The 25,921-nt window shown below is 36.6% G+C and overlaps 1 protein-coding gene and 1 pseudogene across 2 annotated transcripts in view; both read right to left on the bottom strand.

Moving 5' to 3' along the window:
* CNTNAP2 (contactin associated protein 2) overlaps window positions 1-25,921 on the bottom strand; it is a 2,222,175-nt gene that overhangs the window by 1,559,059 nt on the left and 637,195 nt on the right. The window lies entirely within an intron of this gene.
* Window positions 14,291-14,513, bottom strand: LOC145524978 (U2 spliceosomal RNA; annotated as a pseudogene).

Below are 25,921 nucleotides of genomic sequence, written 5' to 3'. Positions count from 1 at the left end.
AAAATAGAAGAGAAAAACATTCCAGACAAGCACATCGGTATCAGTATTACAAAAAGGGCTAGGGTTTTAGGATGAGGGTTAGGGTTAGGGTAAGGGTTATGGGAATGCCTTGTGACTATAAGAAGGAATGATTAGCAGAATCTCAAAATAAAATAAAACAAAACAACCTCAACAACTTATTGCAGCTGCCTAATACACTCTTCTCCCAATTTCCACTAGGATAACTTATCACATCTTCAATCAAATGCCAGGAGAAGAGACCTTCTCCAACTCTACCATACCTCAAGCTAAATTAAGTCTGCCTCCCTTCTTTCTCAGAGAACCTGCTTCCTTCCCTTAGCAGCAATGCTGACGAACCGGAATCATGTACTCATCAGTGCATTGACTTGTTTAATGGTGACTCTGCCGTGAGTTGCTCATCCTCACGGATGAAGCTGAGGATTGTTTTCTTCATGTCTGTGTTCCCAGTACCTGGAACAGTGATTAGTGCCCAGAATGAATGAACAGCAGATGGTACAGAGGGTAGCAATCATTGAATTCACAGAGGGATTTATCTGCATAAGGATGCTGAGGCCAAATTGTGCAGTAAAATCTCATTTGTTCATTCCTATTTTGCTTGTTCTCAATTATTCTTTCAACAAATGTTCACTGGGTGCCTATTATGCTTAAATCTAGGTATCCTTTATCCCAGATTTCACAGGCTGGTGAATTCCATGCTAAAAATGTGGGTTATATTTCATGGACCTTGAGAAACCACTGAAACGGTTTGCTTAATAGGGTAGTGATATGATCCAATCATAACTCTATTTTAAAAACAAGAAAACTTTGATAGTAGGGTAAAACAGAGTAGGAGGTATGTTCTGAAAACAATAAGAATATTACAACATTGAAAATTGGAAGTTTTACGCAGATGAATGGAAGCCAGTGGCAGTGGGCTTACAAGAAGGGAAAGATGCAAAAGATATTTTCGAAGGTGACGGGCTTGGTTTTTACAGGATGTGTGAAGTAATAGATAAAAGAGAGGTAAAAATTACTGAGATTTCTTTTGTGGGTGACAGTAGAATGTGAAGTCTTTCATCAAGTAAAGACTATAAAATATGTTATTGGACTCATTTGCTTAAACCATTTAATAAAACAAGATGTTTGAATCATTTAACAGCATATGCAAAGATTTTATCTTTAGTTAAAAGTTAGGTTTTTAACTAAAATACCAGTCATGGGTTCTGCATTAAAGTTCACTTTAGTAGGAATCAGAAAGCCAAGAACACAGCACACATAAAACTTCCCCAAGACCCTTCAGATTGTCAGTGACCTTATTTAAGACAAAACTATCCAGCACTTGATTTTACATCAACACATTAAATTGTAAAAACCTGTCTCTTTCACTAGGGTACTTTGCTGTTGAATAAGATTTATTCAGCATGTACCAGGTGGCTTCGTGGTAAAGAATCCACCTGTCCATGCAGGAAATACAGATTTGATCCCCAGGTTGGGAAGATGCCCTGGAGGAGGGCATAGCAATCCACTCCAGTATTATTGCCTGAAGAATCCCTTGGACAGAGGAGCCTGGTAGGCGACAGTCCATAGGGTCGCAAGGAGTCAGACAAGACTAAAGCAACTTAACAGGCACGTACAAATAGCTGTGCATAAATGCCTGTCTATTCCATCTTCTGATGGACCTTTCACTCACCTTTCTTTCTTCTTATAACATTTTTCTGTCTTGTCCTTCATAATGCCTCTGGCTTTCAGCAAATGCAAATTTCCCTATTTTAGGAAGGAATAGTTTTAATGTCACCACTGGTCCTTCCTCTCAGAACCAGGCCCCTTCAATGAGAGTTTTGTATGCCACTACTAAGGAAATGTTCTGGGAACTTGGGACAAATCTAAAGAGAAAAATATATTATATTGATATCCAGGAATGCATTCTATTCCAAAGAAAGCTGCCTGCTCTGATATATATATATATATACTTTTGATAATGTTTAAATTCTAAAAAAATAGTTTTTTTCATAAGGCTTTTATGAAATGCTCGGGTAGCATCACTGACTCAATGGACATGAGTTTGAGCAAATTCCTGGAGATAGTGAAGGACAAGGGAGCCTGGTATGCTGCAGTCCATGGGGTTACACAGAGTTGGACACGATTTAGCAACTAAGCAACAACAATGAAAAGGAAAAATCTATATCAAATGAAAAGAAAATGGACACAGAGTAATTCTTTTCAAATACACACAGGTAGATGTGCACTCATTTTAGATGGAAGGACAGTCAGGAAAGGAGACTGAATCCTTTTTGCCACCATCCCCAGTCATGAATGGCAACGGATGGCGCTACTTCACTAGGAGCACCACCAGCAGGAGGTTTTTGAGATAAGCAGATAGGATCTAAGCATGACTCTGGTCCTACATAAAGGACAGGATGGAGTCAAGTCTAGGAAATCCAGGTCAGGAAGGAAGAATCCAAAAGAAAGCCAACTATAGGCAAACAAGGAGCAGCACCCAGGCAGACGGTGGAGACCCAGTCCTGGGAGAAAATACTCCATCTCTCATTCTTTACACAACCTGTTGGACTTGAGAAAAGAAGCCCTAAAACCTTAAGAATATTTAATAGTTAAAATGAGATCTCACACCTTTCACACAGAGAAAGAAAGAGAAACCACAAACAAGCAAAGCCCCAGAAAATGAAATTAATTAGAGGTTACAAAAAGTAAGTTTGATTACTATGCTCAGTGTGTTTGGGAAAATGGTAAGGAAGAGGAATTGAAAGTAAGTAGTATGTTGCACCTTGAAAACTAAGCAGCTAATTTTCAATCTTCTGCAGAAGGGAACAGGGCACAATTAAATGTTTCTAAACAGAGAAATTGCAGAGTAAAGTACAGGGAAAGTTACCAAAAAGGAAACACTGTTTGGTTTTTAAGCATCTTTAGAGAGGAGGCTCCCAAAGTATGAATTTCAGATGGAAAAAAAAATACATCTTGAGAAAACAATGTGATCAGAAATAAATAGGAAATAGAGACAATCTGATTCACAGAATTCTGGGCTGCTGAAGTTCATGAAGCTATAGAGTGATGGGGAAAGTTGTTGGTTTTACATTCTGAAATGACACAGAACCATAGCAACAATAAATAAATGAGACATATATATATATTCATGACCATCATGATGGAGAGATGGCTTTAGTCTCATGCAAACAATCATATTTTTCCCAACATACCTACATTTTTCCAAAAACTGGCCTCCAAACCTGAATTTACAAAACCCAAGTTCTAATTACTATTCAGTCTCCAACTCTCTTGAGCAAGTCACACATGCACATTGAATCTCAATTTCTCCACCTGCAAAACAGGAGTATTGGACATAAAATCTGCAGGGTCCCTTTCATGGCTGACATTCCTGGATTCTCTAATGTCATAAAGTGCTCTAGGGCCAGTGCCAGTGTTCATTTGCTCAGTCGTGTCCAACTCTTCATGACCCCATGGACTGTAGCCCTCCAGGCTCCTCTGTCCATGGGATTCTCCAGGCAAGAATACTGGAGTGGGTAGCCATTCCCTTCTCCAGGGGATCTTCCCAACAGCAGTGATCAAATCCAGGTCTCCTGCATTGTAGGCGGATTCTTTACCATCTGAGCTACCAGGGAAGCCCTGTTATAGAGATATAAATGTTTCAAGAAAGTGATGTGGGTGCATAGGGGTAGAACAACTAACTCTACCTAGAAGATAATATCACCCAAACATATCACTGTGAGTCATGGTGGCTCAGACAGTATAGAATCTGCCTGCAATGCAGGATACCTGGGTTCAATCCCTGGGTGGGGAAAAATCCCCTGGAGAAGGGAATGGCAACCCGCTCCAGTATTCTTGCCTTGAGAATTTCATGGACAGAGGAACCTGGCAGGCTACAGTCCATGGAGTCTCAAAGAATCAGGCACAACTGAGTGTCTAACAACACAAGCATATCAGTACATTAGTGGAGAGTTCCATGAAATGATATAAAAGAAAAATTTTTAAACTTTAAAGTCACATACAAATACTAGTTTCTAATATAATTAAGTAAACAAAACTAGAGTTGACGATTTGATAGTTTTCAGATTTCTTATGATGAATCCATCTTAAAATATGAGAGTACAGTTAGGTATATAAAGATATACAGTTAGCTTTTGCAGGTAGCTGAATATATTTAATTGTTGCTTGCCCTCCTTTGTGTAGACGTTAGAGCAGATCACAGTATTCTTTTCACCTATTTTTTTAAAATAGAAAATCCACTGAGACCTTAGACTATAGACTTGCAAATTTATGCTTAATTTGGAAGAAAATGCATGTCAACCACTGTCTTCTAGAGAATTTCTTCAGCTAGCTGTCCACTGTCTATTCATATTCACATGTGCATGCGTGTAAGCTACTTCAGCTGTGTCTGACTCTGTGACCCTATGGACTGTAGCCCCCCAGTCTTCTCTGTCCATGGGCTTCTCCAGGCAAGAATACTGGAGTGGACGGCCACACCCTCCTCCCGGATATCTTCCTGACCCAGGGATTGAACCTGCATTTCCTGCATTGGCAGGGGGGGTTCTTTACCACTAGTGTCACCTGGGAAGCCCCATTCATGTTCATAATTATTTCTAAATCTTTACTAAGCATATTCTCTTTTGAGAAATGCACCAGCTCAAGGCAAATAAGCCTGCATTATAGAACCACAGCTGGCCATCTGCACTGGAGACTCCACAGGACAGGAGTCTTTTCTGTAATAACTGCAGGAATATCTATAGCTGATTCTCCCATAAATAGCAGTATATTACTGAATGCTTCAATAAATCAGTTTACAGATGCACTCTGCACAGTTACACTTCTTTGATACATTTTCTGACTTGATGTCACAAGCTAACCTGAAAAGATTGGAATTCTGTGTTTGTTGTTAGGCTTTCACTTGACATTCCGTATTTCTTATTGTTCAAAACAAAAGAATATGCATGTTTATACATTTTTCTAAGTTCCACTTATTGGTGAGTGTTATTTGAAACATAATATGGAAATGCACTTGACAGGTTACCCTGGAGGTGACACAGCAATTTACAAAGTATGAACATGGTATAATCAGGGCAGAGCAATGTTCCCCTTTTGATTTAAGTTTTCTGATATCTGTAAATACCACTATACTCCAATAACTATTTAGTTTTCAGTGCCACCATTGGTCATATGGAAAATATTTTTTCTGGATTTAAAAGGGCACATACATTTACACATATACTTACAGCCTGTCCTCATTCAAGATATACTTTCAGGTAGATTGCAGACATTCTCCGCTGTGTCTAGTTGATCTCTGAGTTTTCACACCTCTCAAAATCCCCAACATAACACCAATGCTAGATATATGTTTGCTGGATGATTAAACATGTCTGTTAATTCCTATCTCTTAGGATGGGAGCTTGTGGAGTTTACAGACACAAACTACAACTACATCTCCAACTAGCTCAAACCCTAGATATGCTAGGCTCAATCCTACTGCAGGAGAATGCCACCCCAAAATACTCCAGAAGAGTGTATTCTAGGGTTTACTCCATCTATAAATTGGGTACATAATCCAGGTATGATGGAGAAAAGACTATCTTTGTGAAATGTGAAGTAGTTTTCTCTTGGAGTAAAAGCAAATATAATATGAGCTGCAGCATTTTTTGTTTTTGCTATTGAAAATAATCCTTTACTTTGAGATGATTAGAGTAAGTTTTGAGGGAGAGAATGGAAAATAATTTTGAGAATACGGTGTGTGGTTTCCTGAAAATTGCACTTCCTAGAAACAGATCACCTAAAAAGTATTTTTTATCCAAAACTACACAGGCAGAATAAATAGCATCTCTTTCCTAACCCCTCCCTATATCTGCTATACTTTTGGTCCAAGAATTCTGAAAAGACCTGCAGAGACACTGTTTGGCTCAATGGCACAGCAATAGAACTAGCACATGGAGATAACTCTGTCAAGGTCAGCATAACTATTGTGGTCAGGTAGATGCAGTATGCATTTTTTAATTTTCTTTCTCATTGGATAAAAGTTATGATTGCATGTATGACAAACTGTAGTCAGTTGATGTGCGTTTTTATCCCTCTTTCCAAGGATAGCAAACACTGCAATAAAGGATAAATCAAAATGTATTTAGTTGACATCCTATTTTCTTTTGGGGCTTCCCTTTTGGCTCAACTGGAAAAGAATCCACCTGCAATGCAGGAGACCTGGGTTCGATCCCTGAGTTAGGAAGATCCCCTGGAGAAGGGAAAGGCTACCCACTCCAGTATTCTGGCCTGGAGAATTCCATGGACTGTAGAGTCCATGGGGTCGTAAACAGTTGGACACGACTAAGCGACTTTCACTTTTCTTCTTAAAGGGGAAAAAATGTTTTACTCTTACTTTGCTCCTTTAATTGTTTATTGGAGGCTTAACTCTACATGTTAACACATCTGTTTGTCTCAGGGTTTTATCCATTTTCCTTCAGAATTTGATTCCTACTGAAATTAAAATGTTTCTGAGAGAAATATCATTGGGAGGTATTATCAGGTCCTGAGAAAGTAGCCTTTGAATGCAAGCTTTCATGGGTGATTGGGATGAAAAGAGATGAAAGAAACATGAAAATACGAGATATTAAACTTCAAGAAGAATAAAATTTAGGTCTTGGCTGGGAGCAGGGGAGCCCATTACTATACCACCAGTTTATCTCCCACTAGATCTGTTTGTACATAATGTATCTATGAAAGTCAAAGTGAAAGTTCACTCAGTCATGTCCGACTCTTTGCGACCCCATGGCCTATATAGTCCTTGGATTTCTCCAGGCCAGAATACTGGAGTGGGGAGTTGTTCCCTTTTCCAGGGGATCTTCCCAGCAGCAGGGATCAAACCCAGGTCTCTCGCATGGCAGGTGGATTCTTTACCAGCTAAGCTACCAGGGAAGCTCTGGTATCCACGTATCTAATGTATCTATATGTTCACAGAAAAATCAGGAATTAAGGTAGACACAGCTGATATTTTTCTCACATAAAAACCTAACAATAAATTATTAAGCTTATGCATTTTAAAAAAATTTTGTAGACTGAATTTTTATAAAGATTCCAAATATTTGGATCTCCATGGAATTTCACCCTATATCCTACCCATCCTAAACACAACCTTTCAGTATTATAGATTAAATCAAAAGTGGCACCAGATGGTAAAATGATGGCTGAGAAAAAAATCAGGAGAGCTTGTAACTATTCTTAAGATGGAAACTTTCAGTGATAAACAAGGTTGAAACTGGTTTGAGTATCAAGACAGTATTTGCGAAGATTATTTAAAAAGAACTCAGTTTTTACTTGTATATTCTCTAAGGAATCTATGTTGTTCTAGTAATGTATAAGAGATGAAGTTCAACATGATTTCCATATGCTTCAACTTTTTAATCTGAATTTTATATAATTGGGTCTAGAATGTTAAAAGCCATTCCTATAGTATTTTAAATTTCATGGAATTAAACAAATATACAATAACATAAAAGAGCAATAATATGCTTTTAAAATGAAAGGTACCACAGTGATATATAAGGAAACTTCCTCTGACTTATTTTTCTTTTTTATTCATGAAATCTGATTTGACCTAAAGAAGAATGTGCCAGTATGTGCACTGGAAAATTTCAGAAAATAAGATATAAATAGAAACTTTCATAATGTGTTTTAAAAATATATTTTATTCTAATCACATGTTTATGTACACATAGCTTAAAGACCTTCAGGGATCCTACCTTAAAAAGAACAATTGTTTTCATCTCTTTTATTGGCTTCTTTTGGAATTTTCCTCTATTTCCTCAATTAAATAACATGCTTAGATTGTTATGGGCTTCCCAGGTGGTGAGAGTGGTAAAGAACCTGCCTGCCAATTCAGGAGACAAAAGAGACTCAGGTTAGATCCCTGGGTCAGGAAGATCCCCTGGAGAAGGGAACAACAGCCCACTCCAGTGTTCTTGCTTGGAAAATCCCGTGGACAGAGGAGCCTAGGGGGCTAGAGTCCATGGGATCGCAAAGAGTCAGACAGGACTGAGCGACCAACACACACATAGACTGTTACACACTAACTTTCCTAGTCTAAATATCTATGGACTCCCCACTACGGAAGATGAAGGTTTAGTTCTCTCTCGTTCCTTCACCCCACCACACAAACATCCTTTTTGTCTACTACCCCACATCTTACTAGTCAAACTTGCCATGACATCAGCATCCGATACTTACATCACTGTGTGAATACTATTCACAGCTGAGTTAAGTACTTATGCTATGACAACTTTTCCTTTCCTGCATAACTTTTATTTTCTCTAGTAAAACTATTTCTTTCTTTAAAAATTAACATACAGCTATACAAATAAACCCCATGGACGGAGGAGCCTGGTAGGCTGTAGCCCATGCAGTAGCGAAGAGTTGGACATGACTGAGCAACTTTACTTTCACTTTTCCCTTTCACGCACTGGAGGAGGAAATGGCAACCCACTCCAGTGTTCTTGCCTGGAGAATCCCAGGGACGGAGGAGCCTGGTGGGCTGCCGTCTATGGGGTCGCACAGAGTCGGACACGACTGACGCGACTTAGCAGCAGCAGCAGCATACAAATAAAAATATCTTTATTGAAAAATAAAAAAATCTTGTATTACCTAACAATGCCCCCAAATCTTGTGTAAATGACAGTAGAATTTAGAAAGATCTACTTGATCAAGTATGATGAACTTTGGTCAGATAATCTGTACACAACTTGCGTCATGAAAAGCAACTCTGCGGACCCCACATTGACCTCTGGTTGTAAAGAGACCAATGAGACTCACCGACTTTCCATTCACTCTGCAATTTTCATCTAGATTCAATCTTAAACATCCAGATTTAATCAAGAATCATAGCTGAGTTCATGGTTAACTGGAAATACCAAGTTAGGGGGGAATCAGAGTGTGAGATCAAATTGAGGACTTAGCAGTTTCTTTAAAACTAGAAACCTGGAGCTTCCCTGGTGGCTCAGTGATAAGGAATCAGCCTGCCAAAGCAGACCCCTGATCTGGGGAGTCCCCACTAGCTGCAGAGTGATTAAGCCTGTGCTCTGAGCCCAGGAGCTGCAACTACTGAAGCCCACGTGGCCTAGAGTCTGTGTTCAGCAACAAGAGAAGTCACCACCATAAGAAACCCTCGCAGCACAGCTAGGGAGTAGCCCCAGCTCACTGTAATAAATAAATCAAATTAAATCTAAAAACTAGAAAAATAAATTTATATTCATGCTATACCTGGGGAAAACTTAGGAATAATTTAGTCTAAAACATTTACTTACTATTTGGGAACAGAGACCCAGAATGGTACCTGACTCAGAGTCCATTAAAGTGTGCGCCTGTATATATATTTAATTTCCATGTAACATTCCAAATTCCAAGTTATATAGGTAACTTACAATGTACTTTATAGTAAGTAATCTGTAATTATATGCTATTCTCACATAAGGATAATGTTAGGCTAAAATAAAGGTAAGGCTATTTTTATTAATTAGCATATATTAATTTTAAAACTTTCTCCGGTTGCTTGTCAAATTTATTATAGGTCTGGGCAATAAAATTATTTTTTCTACACCATTAACATTCCTTAAGATAGTACCATATTAATCACCCAAACACTGTTTTATTATTACAAAATATTGTTGGATTTACTTCCAAGAAAACATATATAAAATTTAATTGTCCTATGTTATTAGAAAAGACATACTTTTGAAAATAAAGGGGAAAGTGACTAACAACACTTTATAATTTTCCTGTTTATTTCTATCAGCACTGTTCTCATAGTTCAGGAAACTAGAATATGCAATTAACTTCTACATAAATACTTAGATTTTCATGGAAAAAAATGACAGATTCCTGTTTCTTAATTTCTCAAGCAACAGACTTACTAAGCTATATGCTTAAGTGAGTCATGTAAGGCAATAACAGAAAAGATATAAGAACTGTATAAATTTCTGCCTGTGCCACCTCCCTATAGTCAGCAGGAAAAAATGAGTTAAATATTAATTTCAATGAGACGTTACTGAGGTTAATTTAAATATTGTGGCATTTTATATTTGGAGAGAAAAGAGAAAATCTTGACCAAAAGTTAGATTGGCAGTAGCAACCTGTTCACCAGGGCCATTGTAACATTAGAGCCTTTAGAAAGGCAGTGGCTAACAGCAAGGACTAAGAGTTCAAGCACAGGACCAACCCAGTGAGTCAAGATTGTCTCTTTTCACTGAAGCAATCATAGAGTCAATGGTAAGATAAACAATTGTATAACGAGCAACTGAGAATGTAAGGCCAGAGAGGAGAGAATATGAAGACATCTCAAAGGATTCAGTCTCTAATAATAAGGGAGGAAAGTCAGGTGGGGCTGGAACCAGTGGGAAAGCAGATGTTTGAAATTTCAAATATGAGAACAAAATGGAATCTGCACAAAGACCATAGAATTTGGATTTCTTGGGCCAAGATTTGATCATTCAATTGTGGCATGGCGATCCTTTGTCTTATACTACTAGGTACACCTTGATATTAACAGGTGAGGAGGACCATTTACAAGTTCCAGGACCTCATAGACCTGGGAGTGTATCTGATAAAACATAAAAGGTAACTCGTGGGTCATTTTCAAACACCATGAAACTACACCTTTCATCACTTTACCCACCAACCAGATTATTGTCTGTCTTTGAGAACAAGCCGTGGAATCAGTCAGGTGAAATACAGAGTAAATTAGAAGCTACAGAAATAATTGTAACTCCAAGGTCTTTGTGTCAGTGATGGAAAATGGCATGAAAACTGATCCTTCAGATATTGAGGGATCAGCACTATAACCCCTGTTTGAAATCCATATTCTACATATAAATATTTATGAAATTCAATTAATATATTTTTTTTCTAATTTAGCATCTCTTCTTAATCCTTTGGGCTTCCCTGTGGCTCAGATGGTTAAGAATCTACCTGCAATTTGAGAGACCTGGGTTCAATCCCCAGGTTGGGAAGATACCCTGGAGGAGGGCATGGCAACCCACTCCAGAATTCTTGCCTAAAGAATTCCCATGGATAGAAGAGCCTGGTGGGCTACAGTCCATGGGGTCACGGAGAGTCGGACACGACTGAGCGACTAAGAGCACAGCACTTCATTCTTGATTCAGGCCTTTCTCCGCAGCGTCTTTTACTCAGGCCTTTATCATATTTTTTCTGGGAGTATTTTAGCTCTCTCATGGGAGAAACAAAAGATGTTCTAATGACTACGTTTCATGGGTGGCCACTTTTTGCTTTCTGTTATGACTGGACTTTGTTTTGTTTATATTATAGAAGATGCTGAATATCAATGAACCTGATGACAAAAAATTAAAACCTAACACTAGTTTAACTAACTGTAATATAATCAAATTGTTAAAAGTAAAGCCCTCTGTATCAATTATACAAGAGACAGTATAATTGGCCTGTAATCTAGCCTGGAGAATTCCATGGGCTGTACAGTCCATGGGGTCACAAAGAGTAGGGCATGACTGAGTGAATTTCACTTTCACTTTCATACAAGAGACAGTTGTTGTTAGGCTTAATAAAGATAAACATAAGCATACACATGTGCGTATGTGTTGGTAGATATATATGCACATATAAAGAATACATATGTGTATATATATGAGTCTATAAATAGCACATATATGTAAGTGAATATATTTTATATAGACAGATATTGAGAAGAGAGGAATAGACACCCCTCACAATACTTGTACAATAGAATTAATATTGTATGCCCTCACCACATAATATATTTAGCAAGAGAATATCTTAAAATTTAAAGGAGATTCAGCAGCTTTGAAACAAACTGAATTATAGGCTTGCTGAACATACAGCGCAAAGACCACAAGCCAGAGGCTATCTATTTAAGAAACGACAAAGTCACTAACCGTTTATCTCTTAGAAATTGGTTAGTCCCCCTCTCACCTTGAATAGCAATTCTCCAGCCTTCTTGATGGAAAGCCCTTTAATCTCCATTTGATCAAAGTTTACTTTTTTTAAACTGAGTCATTGCTGAACAGTTCCATTAAAAATGTTTCATTACATTCTAAATGTTGTCATTATATTGGGTTAAATCTTCAGCAAATTTTGTAGTTCAAACTGGTGACAGGTGACTCAGGATATGCAAAAAAAATCATACTTTAGTATAATTATAATGAGTGGCCTTAAAACTTGCACCATCATCACCTTTTTAATTGCCTTTTTGTTTAGTGAGAAGAATTCACATTTGAGGGGAACAAAACTGGGTCTGAAATCCCAACACTTATACCTAAAAGCTGTATAGGCTTAAACAAGCTACTTTACTTACTCTCAGTAATCTCACTTCTGATTTCAGAATGACAATTTCTAGGGTTAAGAAAGAAAGGAAAAAGAAAAAGAAAATAAAAGGAGAGAAATAAAATTAGTATATTTTCTGTGTGTGTGCTAAGTCACTTCAGTGGTGTCCGATTCTTTGTGACCCTATGGACTATAGTCCGCCAGGCTCCTCTGTCCATGGGATTCTCCAGGCAAGAATACTGGAGTGGGTTTCCACGCTCTCTTCCAGGGGATCTCCCCGACACAGGGATCAAACCTGGGTCTCTCATGTCTCCTTCACTGGGAGGTGGGTTTTTTACTACTAGTGCCACCGGATATTATCAAATATATAAAGCTGAAAAAAACAGCTCTGTCAAATTTATATTAAATTTCAAACACTTATAAAGTTAGAAAACCATTTGCAGCTTTGTTTTATCTTAAACAATTATGTTAGAACTTTCCAGGACAAATTTCTATGAATCTATATTCATAGGAATCACTATGTAGTACTAGTCTCAAATATCTCATAAAAAAATGAAAGAAAAAAGGCCTCAACTTAAATTAAGTAACACAAATTTCAATGTGTTATTTTGATCTTTGCTTTTATTTCTATTTTAAAATATAAAATGAGTCTTTAAAAATGTTAATATTATTTTTGCTTTAAGCATGTGTAGAACTTTCATGGTGGTAATGAGTGATATGTACTTTGGATTATAAAAAAAAAGACAAAAATACTTCCAATAAGTATAGTTTGTTTTCCCCAAAGAATAAAAACAATGATTCACTGAAAAGAAAAATAAAGTGTATTTCAAATACTTTCTCAAAAGGATAAATATGCGTAGAGACAGAATATAATGAAACTACAACGCCCTTTCTGAGGCTCACTTTTTTCCTCCGTAAAGGGATCATCAAACTATCTACCTTGTTTCTTTGTTTCAGATCAGATCATATATGTGAAAGTTCACTAAAAACTATTCAAGTACAATGAATTATTATTAGACAGTCATGCAGATAAAACAACCACATATATATTCTATTTCAAACGTTTTAACACTTTTAAAATGTGAGTAATGAGGACATTAGGTACTATGCCAGGTGTCAAGGCTACATAGACGGATAAAACATGTTCCCTAAGCATTCAGAAACTCCATGTCAAGAGCTTCAGATACATTCATATTCTTTGATTCAATAAATCCATTTCTGGGGGTTATTTTCAACAGAAATAATCCTAAATATGGGGAAAAATATCCTATCAAAAGGCTCTTGTTGCATGGTTATTTATAATAGCAAAAATATTTGAAATGGTACAATTATCAACTATATGCATATAGCCAAATTATATAACTTCATTTTCTTAATGAAATAGTAGAGTCATTACAATTATAAGTATTAAGAATATGATAAAAGTACTTTGATCTAATGGTTAGTAGAAATAAACAGGAGAGAAGATTGTGAGTTAACTGTAATTACCAGTAGGTAAAATTTTATAAAATAAATATTGTGTGAAATTTCAACAGGGGCCTCATTTCTATATTTTGCAATTTTATGATAGATCTACTATATTTATAATGATTTTTATTATATATTATTATATATTTGTATATTTTAATGACTTTTTATTATAGAGATAGCTATGATATGAAAGTTTCAGCTGAGTAATATATTATTGCTGAATATATGTAAAACTCAGATATTATTAATTTGCTCCTGATCATATTTGCCACAAAAATCATTGGAAAAAATAAGTCTATTCTCTATCTCTGTTTCTCCACTGCTAATATACATCAAAAATTTCCCAACAATTTCTTTTAAAATATATAAACCATGCTTTAATTAATAGATATCTGGGTTAGCAAATTAAAAAAAAAAACTTTTCTTTTTTCTACTCATTATGTCCCCAACATTAATTTAAACTGTCCTAATTTCTTTTACAAAGTTAACTTTTATGACCAATGCATTTTGTCAAGATCAAAATCTAAATGCATGAAGAATTAACCTTGTACAATAATGAATTAACAAGATCTGAAAAAGATAAAATGAATAACTAAATGATTATCATTAGCAAAAAGTTCCACTCTGCTCTCTTAGGGGGAATGATGGAACACTCTTTTATTGAACCCCATTATCCTAATGAGAAGATATTCTACACTTGATCATAGCCAAAAGGCTGGAGAAGATATTGTAATGACTTACTGCCAGTGCTTAATGAAGACATTTTATAATTATTGAAGCCACATCTGTTTGATTAACGAGTCCCTTCCAAGATCCATGCATCTTCTGCTATTTAGTGGGTGGCAGAATGCACAGGCTGTGTATAAACTCTGGTTTCTCTTCTTTCATGAAGGGAAACCTTATCTGCCAATGGCAAATGTAGCTCTTAATGGACTTAAAAAGGCTAATCTCCATTTTGTGCAGTCTTTGTTTAAATCTTGGTTCAGTAACTTCTATCAGTGGGCTTCCCTGATAGCTCAGTTGATAAAAGAATCCGCCTGCAATGCAAGAGACCCTGGTTTGATCCTGGGTTGTGAAGATCCTCTGGAGAAGAGATAGGCTACCCACTCCAGTATTCTTGGGCTTCCGTTGTGGTTCAGCTGGTAAAGAATCCACCTGCAATTCTGGGAGACCTGGCTATGGTCCTTGGGTTGGGAAGCTCCCCTGGAGAAGGGAAAGTCTACTCACTCCAGTATTCTGGCCTGGAGAATTCCATGGACTGTATAGGCCATGGGGTCACAAAGAGACACAACTGAGTGATTTTCACTTTTAGTCACTTATTGATTTGTTGCATTGGGCAGGTCACTTAATACTCCATTGCCTTAGTTTTCTTTTCTGGAAAATAAAATAGTAATTTTATAGTGCTATTGTGAGGATAAAAGGAGATAATAAATTAAAAGCTCTTAAAATAATGCTTGGGCTTCTCAGGTGGCTCAGTGCTAAAGAACCTGCTTACCAATGCAGGAGACGTGGGTTCAGTTCCTGGGTTGGGAAGATCCCCTGGAGGAGGAAACGGCGACCCACTCTAGTATTCTTTCCTGGGAAATCCCATCGACATAGGAGCCTGGTGGGCTACAGTCCATGCTGTCGCAAAGAGTCGGACACGACAGAGCTCAGCATAGCAGCAGCATCATAACAATGCTTGCATAAATACTAATTCTGTGTACCAAGCACTGGCCATGATTCTAAATACAGTGCAAATTCTGTACTCCATCAGAACCTTGATATTGTTATTGTGTACATAAATTAGTAATGTATTAGTCATTCTTTTTAAAGAATGTGATGGCAGGATTCTTTTAATGTCTCTACGCTCTTCAAATGACAGTCTCACAGACATAGAAAACAAATTTATGGTTACCAAAAGGGAGAGGGAGGGGGGTACAAATTAGAAGCATGGAATTCACAGATACAAACTACTATACATCAAGTAGATAAGCAACAGTAATTTATTGTATAGTGCTGGGAATTATATTCAATATCTTGTAATAACCTATAATGGAATATAATCTGAAAAACATAAGTGTATCATTTTGGTGTACATTTGAAACTAAGATAGTATTATAAATCAACTCTACTTCAATAAAAAGAGAAATTTAAAAAATGAATGTTCTCAGTTACTCTGACTTACAATGCCCTAGAGCAAGCAACCTTGACATTCCAAATTTGTTCTAACAGAAAAGGGATTGGAAAAGAAAGTTGCATATTTACAACTTGATTGTAAAACATACACACACAGTAACCACATCAATATCACTGGCCTCATAAAACCCAAGTATTATTTCTACAGAGGACAAATTCTTCCCATTGTCTTTAGCCCTCAGTTACAAAAGTAGGAAAAGTTGGACTAAGGCTTTACCTGAGCTATAAGTTTTTAGGGAAAATTGTCTATGTATAAAGCTATATTAATACAGAGGCCACTGGATATCTAAATCTGCTTCACTGAATTCAGTTATTGTAGCCAGGCTCCTCTGGAAATATGTTTATCACCAAGACAGAAACTTGAAACAGCCATGTGTTCTACTGGATGTGTGTTTAAGATAAAGGAAGTTCCAACCTGGGAGGTCTAGGTAAACTACACTAAACACACAGGAAAAGTTGTTGGCGTTTTAAGAGTTTTCTCCTAACAATTTCATTTTCAGGCCGTGCAGGTACACCAATAAAAGCAATTTGCTCTTTGAAACTTTGCCATCATAAAATCTCCAGTACAATGCCAAGTACATAAAAACTAATTGGTAAAGATTTTCTAATTAAATTAAAAAAGTATGTGAGCTAGAATCAGTTTCCAGTCTTTCTACTAATTTTAAATAGTGAAAGAAGGCTTGAAAACAGAGGTCTTTGAAATTATCTCTTTAAGGTTTACTTCACTGATAATATTCACATATATTTAAGTTTACTCATTTGATATTTAACCAGGTTGTCAAGATTCTTACTAAAATGGAATTTACAATTAAATATAATTTTGATTGAGAAAACTGCTCACTTAAAAGAGAAAACTTTTCCTAAACCCTTGCTAATTTAAGTAAAAACATTTGCAATTATTCCCACAAGTTAATGCTGAAGTATTATTTCCCAGACCAGACTGCTTCTGCTTCTGTCATGACTTACGGTTGGCTTGTTTATTGCTATTGTACCCTATGACATAGTGTTTAAAAATATTAGGTCTCCTTTATAAACATCATTCATTAGTGCTACTAACTGAAGGCCGCATATTATCATATTACAATTTTATTCATGTAAACTTACCCAGAGGCTTGTGCCACACATGCTTATGATTTCAGACATATGCTTAAGACACATGTTAAAATAAAATTTCACTGCATAGGCAGGGATTGCAAAAAAAATAGTGAATTACAATGGAGTTTCCAAAATGTCCTTCTAAGAAGAGTGATCTTACTTTTTTTTTTGAGCTAAAGACAAAAATATATACACGCATATAGATGCATGACTTGATCTAATCACCAGGGTGTAATAACAAGATGTTTATAAACATTCTGAGGATGACAAATACCCCTGGTGAATAAGGCCATCATGTCAAGTTCAGAAAAATAGGCATTTACAACTTCTTCCATTGCAGTCCACCGATGGTTCAGTTTTAAAGGAGGCACGTGAACCATCTTGTCAAGTCCCTTGTCATATACATTTTTGTATTTCCTCTGAATTCTGACATGCTTTCCCCATAAAAATAAAAAGGGGAAATACTAATTCTAATTCACAAGCACTGCTCTTCACTAATCAATTCCACTATGTCAGTGTTGATAGCATATTGACTGATGTACCAAAGTTAACTCTGGATTTCAGATTACAAAAAAGAAGTGGCATGAAATACCTATCAGGGTTTCAATGCAGATGTTTGAAGGAAAAAAAAAAAAAACATTTTGCTATCTTCAGTCAAATATTCCCCTGCAAAAATTTTGTAATTTCTATTGACTTCTATATTTTTAAAAAGATGAAAGCAATTTAACTTTCAGAATGTCAATGTCCTTTATGGGACCTAGACCATCACATTATGGGAATACTGATAATGTCTTTAAAATATTTGCACATTGGTCTATACTTCTACTAGGGCTGAAAATCAAACAAACACAAATCAATCAAACAAAATCAAATCAAACAAAAATCAAATCAAACAATCAATCAAACAAAAATCAAATCAAACACAAATTTATTTTTGTGCCTAAAATAAACACACAGTTCTCAGCCTCATATTAGTTCTCTTCCTGAATATTTTCATTTACTGCACTAGTCATTTCAACTCTGTATCAGTCATCTTTTCCTCCATTTTTCTATCTAGCAAATCAACAGTTTTTACCATTCTATCTTTATCTATTGAACTCTTCTTCACTTCCAGTGAAATCAATTCACATCTATGTGACTGGTTTCTGGTTTCTCTCTCTACTCCTAACCTTCCTCTCTCAAGGCCATTCTAAGAGCGCCCCCACACCAATTTTCCTACAGTATCCAATTGACAGGGCCACCTTCTACTTCAAACTTTACAATAGTTCAATATCACTCTTCTGTCTGCCACTGAAGACCCCAAGTTCTATCTATACCCTCACTATTTTCCATAAGTTATGTATATGAACCTTATGAGCAGATTCATCTTGTCTATTCCTTCATGAATCAGGAAAACTGAGGGTCCATATGCTGGTGGTGGGTCATCAGAAGGGGACCCTGCAAAAGTGCTTATAAAGAAGAAGGCTTAAGAATATGGGAACTGATGCTGGGCATCTATCCTCATTCTATCTGGCTGCTGCGTTAAGTTGCTTCAGTTGTGTCCAACTCTTTGCGACCTTATGGACTATAGCCCACAGGCTCCTCGTCCATGGGATTTCCCAGGCAAGAATACTACAGTGGGTAGCCATTCCCTTCTCTAAGGGATCTTCTACTTTAAAAAAAAAAATATTATCATTTATGTTCTCAAGAAATAAATATATAGAAGAAAAAAATAGACTGCAAACTAAGCAATCAGGAAACCATGAAAGAAGGCAGATGGAAAAAAATTCCACAAACTGCTCACTGGAGTACTGCCAAATCACACTTCCACTTTTTTTTTTTAAACACAATCTAAAAGGAGAAGCATGAGAGTGAAAGCACATAATTATTATTGTTATTATCATCACTATGCTGTATAACAGTTGTTCAGTAAGGAGAGTTTATTATATGGTTTGCAAAACAGGCCAACACATCTAGCTAAGTTAATCACTTCACGCCTCGATTATTCTATTGCCTCTTCTTGGGTTTCTTACTTCCAATCTCTTTTACTTCCTAACCATCCTCCAATTCCATCCTTCCCAGATCCACATCCTCCCCCTCCCTGTTGCTATCCTAGTATATACAGTGCGGTCTGATTTCCTACCATCTACAGCTTCACTTTCAGAACCTGGACAGCGCTCACCATCTGATGAGACTTTTGTTTCCTTTGTTTTCCAGATTAACCTTGAGCTTTGGTTATTCATATATGATTTCCTTCCTTCCAGGCTCAGGTCAGCATCAGATTTTGCTCACAATATTTTCTCCATTGAAAATAATCTTCAGGTTCCTCACCATGGATCCATATCCTTTGTCCTTTTAGGGCTCTGGGCTTTCTAATTCTTGCTTGCTTATCTCCTCTGTCATGTTTACTGATAGCACTCTACCGTGTATATAATGGATTAAGCCACTATGTATCTCTTATATACCAAAAAAAATATTTTCTCATGTGAAATACATGTCAGTCATGTCTAGGTCCTCATCTATACAGCTGTCCTGTAGCTCATAACAGACAGCATAGCAATGGGCAAGTAGTGAGCAGCCAAAAATGCCTCACAATTGTTTTCTAAAGTAACTTGCCAGAAGCAAAAATCCTAGCTCATCTTATTGGTTCTTTACAATTTCAGATAAATATCATATTTAGGATTGTTTTATTTTTCCTCACACTTTGATTAGTTCTTTTCTTAATGGAGTACAAACTCATGGCTAAAAGCTCCCTCTACTGGTTTTCTTTAACATATCAAAAAGAAAATTTAAAAAGAATTACCCAAAATATGGCCTTCCCTGATGGTTCAGACAGTAAAGAACCCACTTGGAATGAGGGAGCCCTGGGTTCGACCCCTGGGTCGGGAAGATCCCCTGGAGGAGGGCACGGCAACCCACTCCAGTATTCTTGCCTGGAGAATCCCATGGACAGAGGAGCTTGGCAGGCTGCAGTCCACAGGGTCACAAAGAGTCAGACACAACTGAGCGACTAAGCACAGCACCCAAAATACATTTCCTAAGAAGTTATCATTAATTTAAGTCATTCAAAAAAGTCATAGTGATATGAGCCATTATTTGTCTGTGCTTTTACTCATATGATCTAGTTCCTGAAGAATTTATGCTGCTGTAGTTTGTAATCAGTTATTTCTTTCGATGCAATATTTAATTTTTCTTCTGGCCATCAGTTCTACTACGCTTCACTCTGTACATTTGAATCATTCTTACAACTCCAGTATTTCCTGGGAGGCGGTCCAGCACAGCGGTGGAGCACTGGGGCTCGCGAGTCAGGCTAACTTCATCTGCACTGCCTCTGGCTTGACCCTTTATTAGCACCAATTGATCTGATGAATTTATTAACATCTGCATATCTCACTTTCCTCACAAAAGAAATGGGGATAATAGTAGTTCTCTCATACTGTTGTTGCAGGTTTCAAATGTTCAAGCAAAGTGCTCAGTGGGAGTAAGTATCACATCTTCAGATAGTGGTAAGGCCATGCCTCACTACTCCTTCAAAAGGAGAGAATGAACACTATTTGCTGAGTCTTTTTCCCAGCGTCTTTGACTTTTTTTATTCTCTCAACTTTTCCATGATTCTGTTGTTAATATTCTCTATCTTCTCCCCAGTGTTTCCCAATAATCTTGTGTGTATTACCTTCAGTTTATTTTACTTTTTTTATCACTGTGGTGATCATCCTAACAAAATTTTATTTGTACAATATAATATATTTACTATATATAAAATGTTGTATAGCAGAATTCTAGAACTTCTTCGTCTTGCATTAACTGAATTTTTATCCAAAAGAATTAGGAATCAGGATCTCATAGAGATATTGTTATCCCCATGTTCATTGAGACACTACTCACTATAGCTGATATATGAAAACAACTAAGTTCACTGTTGGATGAATGGATTTAAAAGGTGGACTATATCTATGATGGGATATTCAGCATTAAAAGAGAAGAACATTCTGTAATATGTGACAACATTGAGGACATTATGCTAAGTGAAATAAGCCAGGCACAGAAAGACAAATTGTGCATGCTTCTACTTTGATGTGGTATCTAAAATAGCCTTCCCCATATTTTTAGATGTCTTTCAATTTACTTGCTAGATATCACCCCAAACGGCTCATACTCTGTGCAAAAAACAATTGACCTGTTCCTTGAATGAAATACAAAGGGAGCTGGCACACACTTTCATTAGAGTCTTACTTTATCCTTTTCATTATGTTTCACTGAAGTTGATAAACAGGATTTCAACAAGAATAAGTTGATTTAATGGTTTCTGGATTTCAGAATCATGGTTGCCAACTAAGGCACATTTTGTTCAACTACAGTTTGTAAGTTTAAGAGCATGTTTATTGATGTGAAGTATATCATTTGCAGAATATAAGGTGAAGCGTGTGGACACTGAAGACAGAACTGCTGTTCCCAGAACCTGTTTATCTTTGGCAGTTAGGTAACCTTGTCCTTCAATTGTAAAATAGGTATTATGCTCATTTCAATTATTTGCATATAATTAAAGATTATTGTTAGTAGATTATCATTCAGCCTGGTTTTAGGTCCTACTTACAGTCTAACAGATATATAGATAAAAATATCTGTAATGAGCAGTGCTGTTATGATTAAATATGAGGTATCATCACAGTATATATTTAAGTATATATATATATTTTTTTTAAACTAAGTTTTTATACTTGAATTCATAATCATTTTGACTTGGTTTTTGTTAAGAATGATATCCCCAGAATTTATATTTATCACTCAATGGTAAAGTTAGGATGATAGAAAGAATACTTTTCACATAAATCTCAAAAAGTTGATATTGTTCACTGTGAAGGTCACTTCAACAGCAATTTGTTTTCATCTTCATGATATTTTGGAAACAGTTCAGCACATTTCCAAAAGACTGTTTCAAATTTAGATTTCATGGTTAAACATCTGGGTTTCTTTCTCGGTCCATTTAGCTGCATTTCATATATACACCCTCCACTCCTTCAGAAAATAAAAATAGATTTTTTAAAAACTCAGGAGGTGAAAGACAACAATATTACCCAAAATTAAGGGGTTTGGGTGATTTAGTTTTGGATAGTCATTTTTAATTCTAGAAAACACATTGAGATTCCTTGAGGAAATGATATTAAACATATAAAGGCAGAGTTTTAGAATTAGAGAACACACCTAAAATTCACTCATTCAAATACAAGAGCATCACTGTATTTAAGATTGTTTAGCATTTAATATTACTAATTGTCCACTGTATAGCCCTAAATATTTGATCAAGACTCCTTCCCTTTATACCAGCCTACCTTGTAACCTATCCTCTTGAGAGTGGAGAGTTTGGCTTATGCAGACTGTATATTGTCTAAATTCTATGCAAAAGTTATAATCAGCTTTAGAATCTCACATGAGATAAGTTTCTGTGTTCATAAATCTGTTACTTTTCCTACATAAACATTTTTGAACTGGGTTGTTCAACACGTAAATCTTCAGATGTGGTTTAGGCTTTTATCTTGTTATTTTTTAGTAGCAATGTATTTACACTACAGTTGGGACCCTGCATCTCTTCTTTCTTCTACAGTTGTCCCCATCTTTAGGTATATATCTTAATATGCTTTTTTTAAAACTGTTTGAAGATTCCATACTTCTATCTTAATAGATACTTCTAGATTAACTTTCTTTTGATAATCCTCCAGAGTTTTCAAATTAGACACCAAATGGATGCCAAGTAGCACCCAGATGTTGAGAAAATGTAATTTCTATATTTATGTACAACTGTGTGCAGCCTTATTCCAAGTAAATGTTCCAAGTTAGACTAGGGCTTGATCTACAGTCAATACTTCATATTAGTTATTATTATTATCATTGTTATTATTGAATGCATTAATATTCTTGCCTTTCTCAAGGGAACTCATGCTTCGATGACATACAATAAAGATTAACTGGGGAGCCAGTAGCTCAACAGGCAGACAACTCTGTCTTTATCCCTGGAAAACAGAAATATATATTCCCTCAACTGAGGTCACCTAAGGAAAAATTAAGTTTCTGTCATCTTCATTTTCATCTGATGTACCAGTAGGGTAGTAGAGAAATGTCATTAAGGGATTATGATCCACTCCACTCTCAGAGATTTCAGTGTAGAAAAGATTTGTCTGACCTACTATTCCCAAATGATTCTAGTTCATCTTTAGTAACATTGTATAATGGATAAAATATTTGTTTTGGTGATCAGAATCATGGATATAGATTGCCAATATCTTATTTATTATTTTAAGGAAAGCAATGCCAGACACACTTGAACTGACTTATTCAGTCATCATAATAAATCAATATGATAATATTTCCATTAACACCCTAAGATTATTAGTGGATGCTAGTATTTTTGATTAGAATACTAACTTTTGAGAATGTAGTTTCTCTTCTATGTATCTTAAATATATTATTTTTTTTTGTATGATGGTCAATCAATTTTAAAGAGAGGTTGGAAATCTATAACCTAAAGAATAACAATATGGGTAAACCTGTAAATTATAAATGCACCAAATTTCTCTCTCTTTCTATAAAAGCCATAGAATATTATATAACAATGGCAATAATAGCAGAAGATAATTTCAACAAAAGAGAAAATGAGGCCAGGCCAGGTAGCTGACATAAAATACTTTCTTCACTGACAACGGATAGCATCAAGGAACGCATGATGAACTCTGAGTTTCTCTGAAACAGCAAGGTAAACTCATTTGAAGTTGAAACAATGTCATAACATTTGACAGGAAAACAAGTTTTAGAATATGTGAAATGAATGTTTTTGTATAATGAGCTTTTATACATTATCTGCGCTAAACATAAAAATGATAGCTGCAAAATAGTGAAGTTTAAACTGTGTGAGATTTATGGAAACCAATTTGAGGCTACTACTACAAAACTCTTTTAAAATGTCTCCATGAAGTTTCAATTCTGGTATTAAATGTTCACAAGGAAAAACAGGATTTACCTGACGATTTCTAGCCTCTGTACAAAGCGATTTTCAGATTAATTTCCAGATGTATACTAGATGATCACTGGGAAAAATTATGTAATTCAAAGTGGGTAGTCAGCACTAAATGTCGTCCTGTTTTCTAATATTTTTGGGTGTTTAGATGTACCTAAAATTTTAGAATATACGTAATTATTCAAGTGTGTTCAGTCACTCAGTTGTGTCCGACTCTTTGTGACCCCCTAGACTGTTGTCTGCCAGGCTCCTCCATCCATGGAATTTTCCAGGCAAGAATACTGGAGTGGGTTGTCATACCCTCCTCCAGGGGATCTTCCCAACGCAGGGATTGAACCTGTGTCTCTTGTATTGGCAGGCAGATTCTTTACCACTGAACCATCTGGGAATTCTCCATGCATGATTATTACCATAAATCAAATAGCTAATGAAAATTAAAAACTATAACATACATACTTATACATTTATTCAACAAATGATTTAACACTTTCTGCATTCCAGGAACTGCCCTGTATTCTGGGTCTCCACGATGAGCAAGAGAACCTCTGCCCTAAAGCAACTTTGGTAAAAATGTCAAAGAAATCAAATCCCAGGCACAAATGGTAGTTTCCTACTTTCCTGACCCACGTGGTTCTGTGCTGTTTAGCTTAACAATATGCATTGCAACTTCTCAGTCTAAGATTTTCAAGTATTCCTCAACAGAAGATAACAAGTTTCCAGGCTGCCAATCTGCTACGGCGAGTTATATCAAAGGATTGCAGACCATGCTCCAAATTTAGGCAAGGTTTCTTGATTCACTCTCCCTGTATTGCTTAGGTCTTTGAAGCCAAGTCTCTAGGGCTCTGCTTACTAAATGTCCCTCAAACACAGAAATAAAAGCCTGATGGAAATAAAAAACAGTGGGCAAATATTCATGTAATTCCACATTTCCCTGTTCCCTGGTCTGACATCTCTGGCGCCTTTGGCCTTCTTTGTATCCTAAACTGTCATCCAGTTGCAGCCTGAGACATGAGTAGCTTAAAAATGGTGAGGACTCCTGTAAACTCTGGACAGACCAAGGCCTGATGGACTTTGGTTTCAGCCTCAGTTGCCACTCACGAGTGGTCTGACCTTTGACAAATCATTTAACCCGTCTGGCGTTCAGTTTTCTCCTGAACAAAATAAGTTGGTCCTAGATGCTCTCCAAAGTCACTTCGAGCTGGAAAATGTCATGAGTTTATGAACACAATAACCCCAGGGCTCCTGTCAGTCTAGCACAGTCCTACTTTGGTTTTCGTGGATGGAAAATGCCTTTAAAAATAAGCTAATATTGGGATTCCCCTGGCAGTCCAGTGGTTAAGACTCCATGCTTCCAACGCAGGGGATGCGAGTTCAGTTTCTGGTTGGGGAACTAAGATCCTACATGTTCTGAGGCCCACCAAAAAAACAACAAAAAAAAGGAACTTAAATTGCATTTGATTAAAAATAAATATCATTATTCAATGTGATAACCGTTTAAAGTACAGGTATAAAGACAATCATTAAGTGGGGAGAGAGGCTTCCTTGGTGGTTCAGTGTTAACGAATCTGCCTACTAAAGCAGGTCTCTTATCTGGGAAGCTCCCACACACCCTGGAACAACTAAGGACATGTGCCATAACTACTGAGCCTGTGATCTAGATTCTGGAACCAGGACTACTGAGCCCACAGGTGGAACAACTAAAGCCCAAGCAGCCTGGAACCCATGCTCAGCAACAAGAGAGGCCACCGCAATGAGGAGCCCGCGCACCACACCTAGAGAGTGGCCTCTGCAGGCTGTAACTAGAGAAAAGCCCACAGGGCAACCAAGACCCAGCACAGCCAGAGATAAAAAAATACATAAAATTAAAATGTCAAA

The sequence above is a fragment of the Giraffa tippelskirchi genome, chromosome 10, assembly GCF_054371585.1.
Source record: "Giraffa tippelskirchi isolate mGirTip1 chromosome 10, T2T-mGirTip1v1.2.pri, whole genome shotgun sequence".
NCBI classification, from domain to species: Eukaryota; Metazoa; Chordata; class Mammalia; order Artiodactyla; family Giraffidae; genus Giraffa; species Giraffa tippelskirchi.
The sequence above is the reverse complement of the archived record's forward strand: the minus strand, read 5'-3'. Positions and strand labels throughout refer to the sequence as shown.